Genomic DNA, 19,282 nt, shown 5'->3' on the forward strand with positions numbered 1-19,282 from the left:
GCAAATGCTGGGATGGTTCCTCTGAAAGGGCACGGCCGACTTCCTTCCCCATCCTTCCCTAATCCGATGAGACCGATGACCACGCTGTCTGGTCTTCTTCCCCAAAAACCAACCAACCATTATACAGCACCATCTGGGGGTGACTGCTAGCGCGAAGGGACTAGCTCTTAGTGTCACAACGAAAACACAGTATTATCACGGTAAATGGAGGTACGTTGCTGTTGACATCCTTCGCTATAACGGATAACAGACCTACAAGCAAACATCGCAAACTCGACCTTATATTTTAAGGGGAAAGAAATCACACTTGCAAGATATCGACCACAGCAATCGATTTCGCGCAAAAATTTATGACACTTCGCAGACGAAGAACGAAATGCCTGTATTCAAAAGAGTGTAAAACAGGGATGTAGTCTGTCGCCCCTACTGTTCAATCTACACTACTGGCCATTAAAATTGCTACATCACGAAGGTGACGTGCTACAGACGCGAAATTTAACTGACAGGAAGAAGATGCTGTGATACGCAAATGATTAGCTTTACAGAGCATCCACACAAGGTTGGCGCCGGTGGCGACACCTACAACGTGCTGACAAGAGGAAAGTTTCCAACCGATTTCTCATACACAAACAGCAGTTGACCGGCGTTGCCTGGTGAAACGTTTTTGTGATGCCTCGTGTAAGGAGGAGAAATGCCTACCATCACGTATCTGACTTTGATAAAGGTCGGATTGTAGCCTATCGCGATTGCGGTTTTTCGTATCGCGACATTGCTGCTCGCGTTGGTCGAGATCCAATGACTGTTAGCAGAATATGGAATCGGTGGGTTCAGTAGGGTAATATGGAACGCCGTGCTGGATCCCAACGGCCTCATATCACTAGCAGCCGAGATGACAGGCATCTTATCCGCATGGCTGTAGCGGATCGTACAGCTACGTCTCTATCCCTGAGTCAACAGATGAGGACGTTTGCAAGACAACAACCATCTGCACTAACAGTTCGACGACGTTTGCAGCAGCATGGACTATCAGCTCGTAGACTATGGCTGCGGTTACCCTTGACGCTGCATCACAGACAGGAGCGCTTGCGATGGTGTACTCAAAGACGAACGTGGGTGCACGAATGGCAAACCGTCATTTTTTCCGATGAATCCAGGTTATGTTTACAGCATCATGATGGTCGCATCCGTGTTTGGCGAGATCGCGGTGAACGCACATTGCAAGCGCGTATTCGTCATCGCCATACTGGCGTATCACTCGGCCACATCCTGTTCGCATTGACAGCACTTCGAACAGTGGACGATACATTTCAAATGTGTTACGACCCGTGGATCTACCCTTCATCCGATTCCTGCGAAACCCTACATTTCAGCAGGATAATGCACGACCGCATATTGCAGGTCCTGTAAGGGCCTTTCTGGATACAGAAAATGTTCGACTTCTGCCCTGGCCAACACATTCTCCAGATGTCTCACCAATTGAAAACGTCTGGTCAATGGTGGCCGAGCAACTGGCCCGTCACAATACGCCAGTCACTACTCTTGATGAACTATGGTATCGTGTTGAAGCTGCATGGGCAACTGTACCTGTACACGACATCCAAGCTCTGTTTGACTCAATGCCGAGGCGTATCACCGCCGTTATTAAGGCCAGAGGTGGTTGTTCTGGGTACTGATTTCTCAGGATCTATGCACCCAAATTGCGTGAAAATGTAATCATACGTCAGTTCTAGTATAATATATTTATCCAATGAATACCCGTTTATCATCTGCATTTCTTCTTGGTGCAGCAATTTTAATGGCCAGTAGTGTATATATCAAAGACGCAATCTAAGGCGCTGCAGTCGTGGACTGTGCGGCTGGTCCCGGCGGAGGTTCGAGTCCTCCCTCGGGCATGGGTGTGTGTGTTTGTCCTCAGGATAATTTAGGTTAAGTGGTGTGTAAGCTTAGGGACTGATGACCGTAGCAGCTAAGTCCCGAAAGATTTCACACACTTGGACATTTGAAGACGCAATGAGGGAAATAAACAAAAGTTCACGAGCGGAATTAAAAAGCAAAGCGAAAGGATATCAGATTCCTATCCTCAGTGAATGTGAAGAAGAATCGCAGGATTTGCTGAATGGAATGAACAGTATAATGAGAACAGAATGTGGACTAAATCAAAGAAAGGCGAAAGCAATAAGAAATAGGAGAAATGAGGACAGCGAGAGACTTAACATCAGGATTGGTCATCGCCAATGGATGAAGTTAAGGAATTCTGCTATCTACACAGCAAAATAACCCCTGACGGGCGGAACATGGATGACGTGCTAGCAGACTAGCACTGGCAAAAAGGGCACTCCTGGCGAAGAGAAATTTACTAGTATCAGACGCAGGCCTTAATTTGAGAAAGAAATTTCTGAGGATGTATGTTTGGAGCACATTATCGTATGGTAGTGAGACATGGACTGTGGGGAAACTGGAACAGAAGAAAAAATATGAAATTTGTGGTAAGGTCTTATGGGACCATACTGCTGAGGTTATCGGTCCATAACCTTATGCACTATTTAATCTAACTTAATCTAACTTAAGCTAAGGACAACACACACACCCGTGCCCGAAGGAGGGCTCGAACCTCCGACGGGGGGTGGAACAGAAGAGAATAGAAGCAGTTGAGATGTGGTGTTAGAGAAGAATGTTGATAATTATATGGACTAATCAGATGGACTGATAAGGTCAGGAACGAGGGGGGTCTCCGGAGAGACGGCGAGGAAAGGAATGTGTGGAAAACACTGCCTAGAAGAAGAAACAGAGTGGCAGAACATCTGGTAAGACGTCAGGGAAGAGCTTCCATGGTACTAGGGGAGCTGTAAAAGGTAAAAACTGTAGAGGAAGGCAGAGATTGGAATATAATCAGCAAATAATTAAGGGTGTCGGTTGCAAATGCTACTCTGGGACGAAGACGTTAGCGCAGGAGAGGAATCCGCGGCGGGCGTCGTCAGACCAGTCACAAGACTGATGATTCAGACGATGACGCAGCTACGAACATTTCAAAGCACAGTTTCTAAACTTTCGGGCGCAGCGTTTGTTTGTCACTCGCACAGCTCCACTGAAACCGCATGATGTCTGAGTGTGGAGTACTGTACATTGGAGTCAATAAGAGATGTGTGAATTACTGTTTTGACTTTAGCAACATGCTTTATTCACTGTATCAAAGTACGCGGTTTTTAACATGTAGCTGGTGCCAGAGATCTCTTTGTTTTGAACATTTTTACGTTGCGACTCAAAAACGCGGTGTAAATTAATGGAACGAATTAGTATGTCGTGAAGGAAGTAGCATAGCGCTATTATTAACGTAACTGTTGTGCGTTGTTTTCTTTGGATTTTAAAGCTGGTACAGCTAAACGGAAGTACATTACAGCAAAAGCGTTATTCATAAACGTGACTGACTGGTTTTCGTTAATAACTTTCGACTCGTTCGTATCTGGTTCAGGGACTCTAATTTCAAATTGACCGAGCGAGGTGGCGCAGTGGTTAGCACACTGGACTCGCATTCGCGAGAACGACAGTTCAATTCCGAGTTAGGTTTTCCGTGATTTCCCTAAATCGCTGCAAGCAAATTCCGGGATGGTTCCTTTGAAAGGGCACGACCAACTTCCTTCCCCGTCCTTCCATAAGCCGATGAGACCGATGACCTCGCTGTCTGGTCTCCTCCCACAAAAACAAAACGACATAAACTTGACTGGCATGAATAAACGGGAAATCGAAAACCATTAACTTTATTTCATAGTGATTATTCAGTCGCTTTCGTTAATTTTGAGGGGTATACACAGCTTCAGACGAGAATACTGTTAAAAAATGTTGTACGTATATACGTGTAAGGTTGACATATTATGTACGCATGTTACTTACTATTTTTCGCGTAACATAATGTGTTCTCGAACAAGACTTTAAAATAGTTTGGGCAGCTGTGTCCACCTCTCCTCAGCTTCAATTTCCCGCGAATAAAAAAGCTCTGATTGTCACTGCGCTGTACAGTACTTCGTACTCGGGAATTTGGCGACTTCAGCAGAGCGGAGCGGGTGACCAGCAGCCACTGCTCGCTACAGTTTAAAAGCTGTACTTTCCGAAGGTCATAACTGCGTTCTATCAGAATTATGGCCCAAATTCTCGAACGTGATCGACTGCTGAGGCCTTTCAAGTATGCTTTTTTCTCCATAAAATATGAGGTCAAATCGGTAACGCGTCCTTCTCAGTGAATAAAGTGCCTCAAAGGGAATGGTAAATATTTCAAGCTACTAATAGTCAAATATTAGATAGTTCCTATAACACATATCCAATTGTAGCGATGCAAGGGGTACCATATTTGTTATAAAAGTCAGTAAATTACTCAACGGACAGTATTTTTCAGTACAGGTATTTCGTTCATTCCAACATCATCGTCCAGACACGAGTTGACTGTAATCTGAATCCGGTTTAGCAAACTAACAATTTCTCTCAGGCGATAAAATTTTATTGCTTATCAAATACAAGTTCTTGAAGTTTATTTAGAATCGAAAATGTTTAGGTAGTGATTACATGTCCTGATTTATTTGTTTAATATAAAGGTGTTTTGAATTTTGTATGCATTAAAAAAACTGTGAATTTATGTGCGGCTTTTACTCTGAGACGAGTTATTACTCAAGAGTGCTTGAAGTGCGCGGGTACAGTTCGCTGACCTATGTGGTGAATTTTATTGTGTGATCTTGACCCTAAGGGAGAGTAAATCCAGTTCTATTTAAACTTCACGTGAGATAGACACATCATCTTATTACAAAAGAGTCGTTTAGCCCATTACGGAAAACTCAAACCTGAGCGCTCGATTTGAAATACGTCCAGTAAATCGCGTACAACAGTTGCAATTGCGTTTGGATTTAATGCACGAAGTTGGAAATTACTTTTGAGACAAGTTCTGATTTTGACAAAAAATGAACCGAAAGTTTATTCAAAATATCGAGGTCCAGTTTTAATTGAGACACGTATCACCTTGTTGATTACGTTGCCTAGCAGCACTGTAAAGCAGCTTAATTAATTTATTAGAACGATTTGCGACGTAGTAAGTCCCATTACACACACACGTTTGCTGACCGCATGAGAGTATGACAGTGTTTTTCTTTCCATAAATGCCAATAAACCGGCAGTTTCGAAAGCTAAATTATTAACTGTTGTGTAACTTCATTGATTGTCCTACACCACTATGGAACTTGTTGTATCGTGTCTCTTCACAAGAGATCTCAAGAAGCCGGGATAAACAAGAAGAAGAAAAAGACTAAAGAAGAGGCATCGGTATACAATCTTGTTGTTGGGAGAGATACAGCTAGTTGAACGTCTGAGGTCGACACGTGCTGGACACAAGGGAATAAATCGTCAAAACTTTCCACAATGCAATTGAAATGGCAGCACTCACAGATATCGCCAACAAAACAGAACGTCAAGGTCAAGGTTTCTAGGGAGGGAAGTTTTGACGTTGACATCGATGATGATGGTGGTAGTGGTTACGGTAGTGGCGACACATTTTGAGGACAGTACCCGCACATACCACTGAATGTATCTGTTGTTTTGCCTGGCACTATCACAGCACAGGCCTACATTGATGTTTTAAGCACCTTCTTGCTTCCCACTGTTGAAGAGCAATTCGGGGATGGCGATTACATCTTTCAACACGGTCGAGCACCTGTTCATAATGCATGGTCTGTGGCGGAGTGGTTACACGACAATAACATCCCTGTAATGGACTGACCTGCACAGAGTCCTGACCTGAATCCTATAGAACACCTTTGGAATGTTTTGGAACGCCGACTTCGTGCCAGGCCTCACCGACCGGCATCGATACCTCTCCTCAGCGCAGCACTCTGTGAAGGAAGGGCTGCCATTCCCCAAGAAAAATTCCAGCACCTAACTGAACGTATGCCTACGAGAATGGAAGCTGTCATCAAGGCTAAGGGTGGGCCAACACCATATAGAATTCCAGCATTACCGATGGAGGGCGCCACGAACTTGTAAGTCATTTTCAGCCAGGTGTCCGGATACTTTTGATCACCTAGTGTATCCATGTATTTGAATACGCATGTCTATACAAGTTTCTTTGGCGCTTCAGTGTATAAGTTACCAATATTAACTTTTTCTCAATTGGTATTATTAACGCGGTGGAGGCTACAGGTTCCTCACATAGTCTACCCACTACACACACATGTTATGCTTTGTCCCGTACATAGCTGATGATAAAAGCGAGACGTATACATCACAAATGCTAAATATGTAAAGAAAATGAATTCTCCGAGTTGTAGACAGTAGTCCAGAAATTGCTTCATTATTCGCTTCGAAACAGATAGACGAATTAACTGACAGCACGATACAGCAGTGACGACATAAGGGCTGCTAACAGTGCTGTACACAGTATATTATTATTATTTTCGATTATTCCTATTTAAAGAGAGCGTTTGAACTTGAATTCATTTATGATGATTGTTTATGTTTTTTGTGAGCCCAAATTTTCTTCATGTGTTCGCTCCGCTGTCCATTTGCATCCAGGTCTCTTCTGTGTTGTGGTATCAAATTTATGTTTTTTGATGATGTTCCTGAATTCAGTTCTATTTTCTGCATCGTTTACTGTTATGTGTGCTTGTCTGAGGTCCTCTTCAACTTCTTTTATCCATTTTGTTTTTCTCCTGCCTGAGTTGATGACTTTAAGAATTCGCTTTGAAATTCTGTTTTCATTCATCCTGTGGATATGTCCGAAGAACTGCATTCTTCTTTTCCTTATTGTATCCGTAATCTTGTCTGTGTATTTATATAATTCTGATGTTGGTCTCTTCTTCCAGATTCCTTGCTCTTGTATCGGGCCAAAGATTTTCCTGAGAATTTTCCTTTCTTGTTTCCCTATTTCTTTAATTTTAGTTTGCCCACCTATTTGTGTTGTTTCAGATGCATACGGTGCCTCCGGAAGTACGACAGTGTTGTAGTGCCTCTATTTTGCGTTAATGGATATGGACTTTTTGTTATAATAGTTCCACGTGAGTGTACGCAGTATATTATTATTATTACTACTACTATTAGCAGCTGTGGACGGATACAAACCATTAACAGCCCGAAGTATTCAAATTTCTGCCAGTTCAGAAGTAAGGAGTGCAGCAGTCAAATGATTTACGGACAGTAAGTACAGCGCATACAATTAACTTGGTGGATTTTAAACGGAGTTGCACTATGCAAGTTAAGCAAGTGCCGCCATGGAGAGGATTAATGCAGGGGTTTCGTAACAAGTGTCTACCCTCACTGGAGATAGTTAGCTTTCTTATCTGAGAAGGAATTGTGGGTAGCGCTTGCGATGCACCACGAATTCCTTCGTCGTTCATTCTAACACACACACACACACACACACACACACACACACACACACACACACACACACACACACACACACACACGTCCTTACTGTGGATAGTTAGCTTTCTTATTTGAGAAGGATTTGTGGGTGGACTTGCGATACACCACGAAGTCCCTCCTCATTCATTCTAAGACACACACGCACACACACACACACACACACACACACACACACACACACACACACACACACACACATGCAAACAAAATATCATTCATATTTCATTGTTTTAAAAATAAAATTGTTCGAAGAAAAGTCTTTCATTTTACAGTTCAGTTGTAAGACGTGCATATTTCTATTGTCTATTGTCAAATCACAATTTATGAAAGATGTTTATATTTTATTAATAGGATTAAGTAGGAATAATTAATATTTGTCATGTTGGAAATAATGGTGGTAGCAGGGAATGTCTGCACCAAAGTATTGTTGACAAGAGAGACTGACAATTGATATAATTTTAAAAAGGGCGGGAGAGACCGCGTATGGATACATTTTAAGAAAAGAGCGGGAAAGACCACGCATTGATACATTTTGTAATGGTAGCAGGGATTGTCTGCACCAGAAAGCATTGTTGGCAGGAGAGACCGCACTTTAGCGTTCGTAGGATGTCGGTAGTAAGCGAGATGTGAAGCGAGTCGGTAGCAGGTCTGAAGTGAGAGATTGAGAGGAGCAGTGTGCCTGCCAGCCACCAGCTATGATTTACAAGAGATTATAAACGGATGTACAGAGACATCAACTAACTATTATCATAAGAGGAACTAATATTATTGAATTATTTTCTTCGAGAAACTCAAGAATACTGAAGGTATGTTTGCGCGGTGCTAGTTGTAAGATTATTGTAAAAAGTAAGTCCCATTTGACCGTTGGTAAAATCATTTCATTACCAACAGTAAATATTTGAAGCGTTTTCAGAATATAATTAATTTTTGCCAGCAATGTTGCATTACTGATTATAATCCATCCCAAAAACCATCAACATAAAAATTTGCAAAAATTTTATTGTTGTCAAGAAAAAGTGTGACTATGAATTACGTAACTTCAGTCAAAATTAATTAAAGTCAGATTTGCTATTAAAGAATAACGTCAGCTTTGGTAACAAATACAGCCACTTATTATGACAGCCCACCAGCAGTTAATAGAGTATAGTAAACGAGAGTAAGTATATTCATGTCGCAGTTAGATGTAGCAGTCAGATGGCGATCCAGTAACAGTAAAAAAAGTAAGGAACAGTTTTGGGATATTGCAGATAACGACTGAGGGCCACGACGACGACACATTCTATGTTTCGTCGAAATAATCAGAAAATCACTTTTAATAAGCAGCAATTAAATTTGTATGCGAAGATTGAGAAAGAGAATAAATTTCAAAGGAAAGATTTCATTTGTTATTATTAAGCAAGGGATAGAAATCCTAAGGGAAGGTTACAGAACGCTGCACGTCATTCTCAATGGAGAGAAGTCTTGCGAAGTAAGAGTGATTTCAGGTGTGCCGCAGGGGAGTGTCGTAGGACCGTTGCTATTCACAGTATACATAAATGACCTTGTGGATGACATCGGAAGTTCACTGAGGCTTTTTGCAGATGATGCTGTGGAGTATCGGGAGGTTGTAACAATGGAAAATTGTACTGAAATGCAGGAGGATCTGCAGCGAATTGACGCATGGTGCAGGGAATTGCAATTAAATCTCAATGTAGACAAGTGTAATGTGCTGCGAATACATAGAAAGATAGATCCCTTATCATTTAGCTACAAAATAGAAGGTCAGCAACTGGAAGTAGTTAATTCCATAAATTATCTGGGAGTACGCATTAGGAGTGATTTAAAATGGAATGATCATATAAAGTTGATCGTCGGTAAGGCGGATGCCAGACTGAGATTCATTGGAAGAATCCTAAGGACATGCAATCCGAAAGCAAAGGAAGTAGGTTACAGTACGCTTGTTCGCCTGCTGCTTGAATACTGCTCAGCAGTGTGGGATCCGTACCAGATGGGGTTGGTAGAAGAGATAGAGAAGATCCAACGGAGAGCAGCGCGCTTCTTTACAGGATCATTTAGTAATCGCGAAAGCGTTACGGAGATGATAGATAATCTCCAGTGGAAGACTCTGCAGGAGAGACGCTCAGTAGCTCGGTACAGGCTTTTGTTAAAGTTTCGAGAACACACCTTCACCGAAGAGTCAAGCAGTATATTTCTCCCTCCTACGTATATCTCGCGAAGAGACCATGAGGATAAAATCAGAGAGATTAGAGCCCATACAGAAGCATACCGACAATCCTTTCCACGAACAATAGGAGACTGGAATAGAAGGGAGAACCGATAGAGGTACTCAGGGTACCCTCCGCCACACACCGTCAGGTGGCTTGCGGAGTATGGATGTAGATGTACATAGGTTATTGTAAAAGGGAAGGTTATCATTAACAAAAGAGATATAGAGGAGATGGTGCATGGGGGCTTAATTAAATATAATGCAAATAATTTTTAATTTTCAGTCGCTGTATGTCCGATTACGAAGTCTCGTAAACGGTTCGCCCTGACTAGTAATAGTACGCAATCTGACTGCATAGAACAACAACAAAGAATGAAAGGAAATTTCTGTTAACACAATTAATTAATTAAGTCCCCAGCAACTATAAAACCTTCGAAACAACAAAGCACAAGAGTAACTGTTCTGTGTGTGGAAGTGTGATTCAACGTACACATCTGGCACGGTTCTTCCTCAATAAGACAAGATATTTTAAATACCATTTATACTGAAGCAATAAAAAAATAAACAAATACTATAATTACACATAGAAACCAGAAATACAGTCTAATACAAGATCACGAGCCAGATGTTTTGTTGACTGAACCTGTGACCAAGAGGCATTATTGTTTAAGACATTGAAATAATGAAAAAAAAGGAATTTTTTACCTTCATATATATTGACGAAAAGCACACTCTGATCATTACAGCATCCCCAATCCAACAATATCTGGTGTCTAGCCCATCAAAACAATATGACAACATCTGAACAAGCACTCTCCATGGGAACTTCTCAACAACGACTCACCACTGCTACATCTCAACAAGCACTCTCCACCACGACTTCTCGATAAGCACTGCCCACGCTACTTCTCAATGAACACTGCCAGTGGAGGCGGCTGAATAATACTCTTTGGCGCAATCTCTGGCGCTGTGGCTCAGTGTAGCCACCTTTCATATGCCCCTCCTCCACGGGCTAGAATTTGATGGTATTTTTGCCAGCAATGGTGGTGAAAATACCACCAAATTCGTCCAAAGAAGAAAAAAAAATTACAGACAAAAATAAAAGATAATATTAATAAGTAAATATCACATAACTAAATAAATTTTGGCTTTGCACTGACCCTTCAATAACCTAATATATAAAATACAGTAAGGAATACAAATGCTTTCATACATATGATTTTACGTAATAGTTTACGTAAGTATTATTCAATCAATGGCACCCAGTAATGTTGAGCAGGTGCAGACACCAATAAGTGACATTATTTCAGTAGAAGCAGTTCCATTAGTGGCACCTAGCAATGTTGAACAGGTGCAGACACCAACAAGTGACATCATTTCACTAGAAGCAGTCCATCAGTGGCACACAGTAATGTTGAGCAGGTGTAGACACCAACAAGTGACATATCAGTAGAAGCAGTTCCATCAGTGGCACCCAGCAATGTTGAGCAGGTGCTGACACCAACAAGTGACATCATTTCAGTAGAAACATTCCATCAGTGGCACCCAGCATTGTGGAACAGGTGCAGACACCAACAAGTGACATCATTTCAGTAGAAGCAGTCCATCAGTGGCACCCAGCATTGTGGAATAGGTGCAGACACCAACAAGTGACATCAAGAAGCAGTCCATCAGTGGCACCCAGCAATGTTGAACAGGTGCAGACACCAACAAGTGACATCATTTCAGTAGAAGCAGTCCATCAGTGGCACCCAGTAATGTTAAACAGGTGCAGACAGCAACGAGTCACATTATTTCAGTAGAAGCAGTTCCATCAGTGGCACCCAGTAATGTTAAACAGGTGCAGACAGCAACGAGTCACATTATTTCAGTAGAAGCAGTTCCATCAGTGGCACCCAGTAATGTTAAACAGGTGCAGACAGCAACGAGTCACATTATTTCAGTAGAAGCAGTTCCATCAGTGGCACCCAGTAATGTTAAACAGGTGCAAGTAACAGTCCATAATATTCACTATCACTAATCAGACAATTTATCAGAGTTTGTCAGCAGAAATTAAACATATCCAAGTGGCACCCAGCAATGCTGAATAGGTGCAAGCACGAAGAACAGTTTGAAGGCACACACAATTGCTTTTACAAAATTATTATCAATGCTCTTACACTGAACATACAAATTATAATAAACACACGAATGATATCAGATAATTGTCATATTAAATATTACAAACACACAAATATCAGTAAACCTATAATATTTATGGGTGTCAGTGCAAGCCACAACAAACAAGTAAAATTATATTTAGGAGATAGGTCGGTACCAATTATTTGGGATTAGGAAAGGAAAACACACAAAATACACTCACTCATCTTTCATCCACATTAAGTACTACTGTGTAATTGAATAGTGTTAACTGTGTAAATGCAATTCTGTCCAAAATTTTATGTTCAACTTGTGTATCAAGTAGTAGTGGCAGCAATAACAGTCAATAATAGTTAGTCAACGTCATAGTCATCATGTCAAGACCAATGTTTGCCAAGCCAAATCAAATGTACGGTTGCTGAACAACTGTCAGTGTGCCAAGATATGCAAATACTTCCTCTCTCCAAAAAAAAAAGTATATACTGCTTAGTGATTTAACAAAGTGTGTGTAGACAATCTTCCTTCCACTTGAGTGTTCTAGTCTGCCATCTTCATCCTCCTTGTTCCATATAAACCAACAAAAAAAATGTTTCTCACTTACATTACCTCTTATCCACCAAAACTCCAATAATCATCAACATCACATAAACTTAATACTTCAATAATACCTCTTACGTCGATACATATAAACCTTATCATCAATATCATTTACCTTACCTCTTGTCCACCAAAACTCCAATAATCATCAACTTCACACAATCTCAATACCTCAATAATACCTCTTCAATATGTCGACACATATAAACCTTATCGCCAATATCATTTCACTTCCATAACAACTCTTTCCTCTAGTCAGTCTCCTCGAACAAGTACAGATAAAATCCTAGTGCAAACTTCAATTCATCATCCCATACAATCCGAAGACACAATGTCCACACACAACCTCTGTGTAATTCATCTGACCCCAATCTTCTACTCATTATGAATTATAAAATACATTTTGGTTACCTTGTCCATCATTAAATAAAAGAAATGCCTACATGACCTCTAACAGCCTTTAGTTTGAATAACTCTCAGTAAGTAAGTACGAGTACGGAGTGTGAATGATCCTAATATTTCACAGTGTGTACACCACTTTAAGAATCATGGCAAAACAGAGGCAAACATGTGGAGTATTTCTTGTGTCAAGTGTCACTTGCTATTTCAATTGCTCACGAAGAATGCAGTGTAATAACTGTCAATGGTCTAAACCTAGTGTTGGTATGTCATGTCGTTAGCTTCCTTCCTATTAGCATAAATTTATACAGCTTCCATAAAACCTCCAGCTCATGTGACTTCAATGAAGTTTCTTGTACCAACGTCGTTCGTAGAATTATAGCAGTTCATTTTCTTATCTTAAAATTTATAAGGCACTGAGCGTAAGCAAAACATGCAATAGCGAGTAAATATACCAGTAGAGAACAGAATGTCAACAAGTGGATACAGCACAATTCCTACAACGAGGCTCTGCCAAGCGAACAATCTATAATTAATACCATAGTGTAACCTAAACTCCATGTTCGTACACCATATATCAGCATTTCTATATACTAAATTAAAGAGTAGTTATGACAACAAAACAGAAATGTGTAAACATGCAATCCATACGCAAAGCAGCAAATATGTTATCTTACATAATAACCAGGTCATTATCATCATATCAGCATAAGCAAATAAATGTTCATATGTAATCTTAATAAGTAAACATGAAGGCGCAAGCAGATAAATCACAAAGTGTAACCTACATACATAACCATATCAGCACAATTAATCATGTGACAATTATAATTTAAATAAATAAGCACAGCAGGCACATAATAAAAGAAATATGACGTCAGTGATAAAGCAGTGCAGCCAAGCTATGCATAATATACACAAATAACAACCCTGTTCATTAATCAATCATTGTCAAAATCAGTTAATGTACGCAAGCACGTCGCTTCACAAGTAAATTTATAGAACATGAAATTTAGCACAAAGTATGAATCACGTAATCGCGAGCAGCAAATTACGTCTAACGTACGTACCTAAGTGGAAATATGTTACCTGAAAAATAAACTCAATCAATAGTTACCTTTTTAGTTTATTAGTTTCTTCTTCGAAATTACCTTCTTCCTGAAAATTTCTCGATAGCAAGTCCTCTTAACGTGGGACACACACAGAATTTACCTGAAGGTCTTAAATATTTTATACAACCGTATCCTGAAAAATACTGAACGTTAATAACATAATTTATCAAGTCACTATAGCTTTGTACTGAATTTAATCAGAGAAATTAGACTGTGTATTTGTTTACTGCTGTCAGTGCATTCGCACTGAGCGCTCGATCAGCTGTAGGTACGCGTGACTTAGGAAGTAATTGTTTGCGGTCAACGACTGCCTTGTGCGCCGCGCAGACTTGACTGTTGCTTTGAGTATGTGCCGCCGCCGGAACACGGCGCGGTGTCCTTGCATTCTCCGTGTGTTTACGTATAACTGTTAGTTTCTCAAAAGTATGTCATTCCACAAAAATTTTAACGTTCGATATATGATGTATTCCCTTGGAGCGTCGAGATTTAAGAGTTTCTACTTCAACAGTGTTATCATGAATAATTTTGCGAACTCTATATGGACCGTTATAAAGCAGAAAAAATTTGCGACACAAGCCCTTTCCTTTGTGAGACAAACGATGAGACTTAATTAACACCTTTTGACCAACTGACAAGGTTTTTAAACGACCAGGACGTTTAGCTGATTTCTCTCTTCTAGCAGCCGCAGATGCAATATTTTGCAGAGCCAGGTTGACAACTTCAGAATGCCGCAGTTTCCGTGTAGGCGGAAAAGGAACGATTTCAGAAATGCGATTTGTCGGTGCTTTATTTTTTAATATCAGTTTAGGCGGTAAAGAAGTTGAATCATTAGGAAGTTCATTCAGGATGTTTTGAAAAATATGAAGATACTGATCCCAAGTTCTGTGATTCTGATGACAATAAAGACGACACAATTTATTGATTTCCTTCATCCATCTCTCTGAAGCGTTAGATTGAGGGTGAAAAAGTGAAATGAAAATTGGTTTAATCTTACGACGCCGTAGAGTACGAAGCCAAATTTTAGACCGAAACTGTTATCCATTATCTGATATAACCTTATCAACATGACCCACTTCTTTAAGAAAATGTTTGATGAAAGCATTAGATACTGAACGAGCTGTTGCTTTGCGTAAAGGTGTAAAACACACATATTTTGATGTCGATTCCACTGCTACCAAAATGTACGCAAAACCATTAATAGAACGAACCACTGGACCGAACAAATCGACTGCAGCCATCTCCTTTAATTTCGCTGGAATGATAGGAAACAACGGTGCTCTGTGAGAAATTGTTGGCGGCTTAGCCTTTTGACATAATTTGCATTTGGCAAGAACAGATCGAATACGTTTTTCCATATTACTGAAGTAGCAATTTTCTCGTAATTTATGAAAGCATTTTCTGGGACCAAAGTGTTCATAACTGAAATGTGTGTACCAAATCAATTTATTAACCCACTCATCAGGAATACAAACTAACCAAACAGAGTTGTCAACCGATTTTCGTTTAAAAAGAATATCATTGCGAACTAAATAATACTGTCTAATCGCTACGCTTTCCTTTCTCCTCCACTTCTCCTTAATGTCCTTCCAGATTGGATCCTTATTTTGCTCCTTAGCGATGTCCTGGAGCGAAGACGAAATAAAATTCTCAAACGCAACACCTTGAATATACATCAGAAAATAATTGTTTTCTTTGCAGTCCTCCTCAGCACTTCGTTTCAAACCCACAGGTGCACGTGATAAAGCATCAGCAACAATATTTGAAGAACCCTGTATGTAAACAATACTAAAGTCAAATTCCTGTAGATACAGCGTCCATCGTGACAATCTGCCACGAGTTAATTTTGTTGACATAAGAAATTCCAGAGCTCGATGATCGGTGTAAACCTTAAATGCCTGCCATACAAAAATGTCCGAAATTTTGTGAAAGCCCATACAACAGCCAAACCCTCAAGTTCCGTAATCGAATAATTCTTTTCTGATTTAGAGAGAACATATGCAATAGTTTTCTGTACTACAACGCCGTCTTCTTCTGTCTCTTGAAATAAGTGTGCACCCAGGCCTTTGTACGATGAGTCCGTCGCCAAACAAAAATCTTTAGATAAATCCGGATGTGAAAGAAGTGGAGCAGCAACTAAAGCATCACGAAGTTGTTCAAATTCTGATTGAGCTTCCTCATCCCAACACCAATTAGAATTTTTTCCAGATAGTTCACATAAACGAGGTGTGGCCAAATTGTCCAATCTAACAAAGCGTCTAAGAAAATTACAGACACCAAGGAAACTACGAACATCGCGTTTTGTAGTAGGAACAGCATAATTACGAATAGCGCCTACTTTCTCTGGATCAAGAAGAATACCTTCTGTAGAAATAATATGACCAAGAAATTTCACCTGAGAACGACCAAATTCAGATTTTTCCAAGTTCACTGTAATGCCAACTCTTACAAAAATACGTAATAATGAATCCAAAATGTTGTTATGCTCACTCCAAGAACGTTTAGCAATAAGAATATCGTCAACATATGAAGTAATATTGTCATGAAGATAAACAGGTAAAATTTCGTTTAAACTACAAATGAATACTGCTGAAGCTACAGTAAGTCCAAACGGTAATTTCCGAAAATGGTAACAGTTACCAAAGGCTAAAAAGGCAGTGTATTTTCTACAATCAGGGTGGAGTTCTATTTGCCAAAAACTTTAATTCCATGGAAATGTTGAAGAAGTTCATCTAAATCTTGTGGGCGGTCAGTTTCAGGAATGATGATATTATTTATCTGTCTGGAATCCAGAACCAAACGAATTGATCCATCCTTTTTAAGAACGACGTGTAATGGGCTGGTATAAGGACTGACTGCTGGCTCAATAATGCCTTGATCTAACATGTATTGAAGTTCACTCTTAACCTTGTCTCTGTAAGCCAAAGGAATAGCGTACGTTTTCCCCCGAAATGGTGTGTGTTCTTTTACTTTAAATAAATATTGTAAGTCTTGTATAGTTCCTGTGTGATGGCTAAATACTGTAGCATGTGAAGTCAAAATTTGGTGCAGTTCTTCTTTTGCAACGTCATCTGGCACTTGGGCATTCTTAACCTTTTCATTAATTAATTCTTCGCTATTAATTACATCTTCCATCGCGTCTCTCTATCTATTGTCGTTGTCATGAATGAACACATTGTCGTCATAATACTCAGCGAAAACATCAGAAGTAAGAAACCTTAAACATTTTGTATCTGATTCAGATCTTGTTAAACACTCGAAAAATTTCAAACATTTCGGCATTCCGGCAACAGTCAAATTCACACTTCCTTCTTTAAAGTTCAAAATTGCCTATGTGTGTTAAGAAACTCCATATCTAATATAATTTGTGTACTGAGTAATGGAACAATAATAAAATTAGCAGAAAAATCGTATCCTTGACAAATGAAATTTAGGTTGGTCTGTTGTTTGACATCAACACTTTTTCCAGAAATAGCTCGTCGAATTGCAGTTTTAGAAACAGGTAACACAGGACAAGCAATAGTTCTTACACATATACGAAAAACTGATTCACTAATAACATTCAATGGGCTTCCAGAATCTAAAACCGCAGTGAACTTATTCTTACCCACGCATACTTCAATAACAGGATGTAAAAATGCGTCTACATTATTTTCCTTTTCGTCTAGCAAAATGTCTCTCATGTCTTCCAGGCGTACGTAGTGTAAAGTCGTAGTGTCATTACTTTCTGAACCGTCTATATAGCTGCCAGAAGCCGAAGCTACAAGTCATTGTCGATTGCGTGCGTCATTTCGCGGATCAATTTCTACGATTTGCACTTGTCTCTCTGAAGTTCTGTCACGTGGAGGATGCCAATTAGGTCCTTCCTGTCTGTTAATGCAAATTCTTGGTTGTGTCTGTTATTAAAATTTCTATTTTCCTGTCTGTCTGCATGACTACTTCTCGTGTAATTTCGACTGTCACTTCCGAAATTAATGTTGTATCTACTACCCTGGTTATTTTTGTAGTAAGAATTTCCATTACTGTATGAATAATTTCTGTCTTGATAATACCGATTATTGTTTCCGTATGATTGATCATTCCGGTAGGAACTACCGTTATTATAACTGTCTGTGTAATTTCTGTTAGAACGTCTGTTATTGTCATAAGGCTGGTATCTATTGTCCTGTCTGTTTCGTCTGTCATTCTCAAAATTACCCATATAACGTCCGTTCCGATCATTATCCCTTCTCTCTGAAAATCTATTGTGATTACCGTTACTGAAAAAGTTACAAGAAGTCCCGTCGTCGTTGTCATACTCAAGTTCTTGTAACAAAGTCTTGAAAGTCTCAATGTCGTCTTTACATTTTCCGGCTAAAGCAATTTGTCTTATCGATTGTGGCAGCTTAGTTACACAAATGCGAATTAATTCAGTCGGGCTATAAGGGTTGGAAAAGAACTGAGTCTTTCGAATCATGTCTTCAAAGTATTCTGCTGGCGTGCGGAACTCAGACTGTTTAAAATTACGCTGTATAGTAAGACTATGTTTGACTCTGTCTTGCGTGTTTTCGCACCAATATGCCGATAGAAATGCATGATAAAAATCATTTAGATTATTACAATCTCTAATAAGTGCGCGCATCCGCGTCGCCGGTTCGTTTTCTAAATATCCACACATAAATTCCAGTTTGTGACTTAGTGGCCAATTTGGTGGAAGTGCGTACATAAATTGATCTAACCATGAACATGGATGTATGTCGTTCTTAGAATTGCGAAAGATCTTAAATTTCCGAACAGTTAAGAAGTGTTTATAGTCAAAGTTTTCTCCTCGTGGCGACAAAGACCTACCGCGTCTGTCCCAGTCCGAATGTCGATTATTGTCAAGTTCGCGCGCCTGGCGCTCTCTTGTTGCATCCCGTAAATGAAATAAATTATTGTCTTCAAAGCCCTCTGCTATCTGTGACTCTAAATTTCTTCTGCTGTCTTTTCCTACGATTTCGTCTTCAATTTGTTTGACTTGCTTTTGTAATGCCTCAAATTCCCTTTTCACGCGTTCATTAAATTTTCCCTGATTTTCAACATGCTTATTTATGTTCTGGTACTCTTCGGTTTCTGCAAATGGCAATGGAGCTGTATCATCTGAATCTCTGTCCCCGTTTAAACTAAGACTTGTCAATTTATCTGCAATCTCCTCAACTCTTTCCGATAAGTCACCTAATTGTTCTTTCTGTTTATTTACGTCTTCCGCAAGTGTCGCGACTCGGCTTTCAGTATTGACACATTTAATAGTTAACTGTTCATATTGTTGTGTTAGGTTATTTATTCTGTCATTTGGTACAGATTCCTCGATTCTTTCAAGTATTTCTTTCTTATCATGTGCACGTTGTAAATTTAACTCTGAAAACTTTTGTACTATCACGCGATCTCTTTCTTCCTGTTCTCTATCCTGTTCCTT

The sequence above is a fragment of the Schistocerca serialis genome, chromosome 1, assembly GCF_023864345.2.
Source record: "Schistocerca serialis cubense isolate TAMUIC-IGC-003099 chromosome 1, iqSchSeri2.2, whole genome shotgun sequence".
NCBI classification, from domain to species: domain Eukaryota; kingdom Metazoa; phylum Arthropoda; class Insecta; order Orthoptera; family Acrididae; genus Schistocerca; species Schistocerca serialis.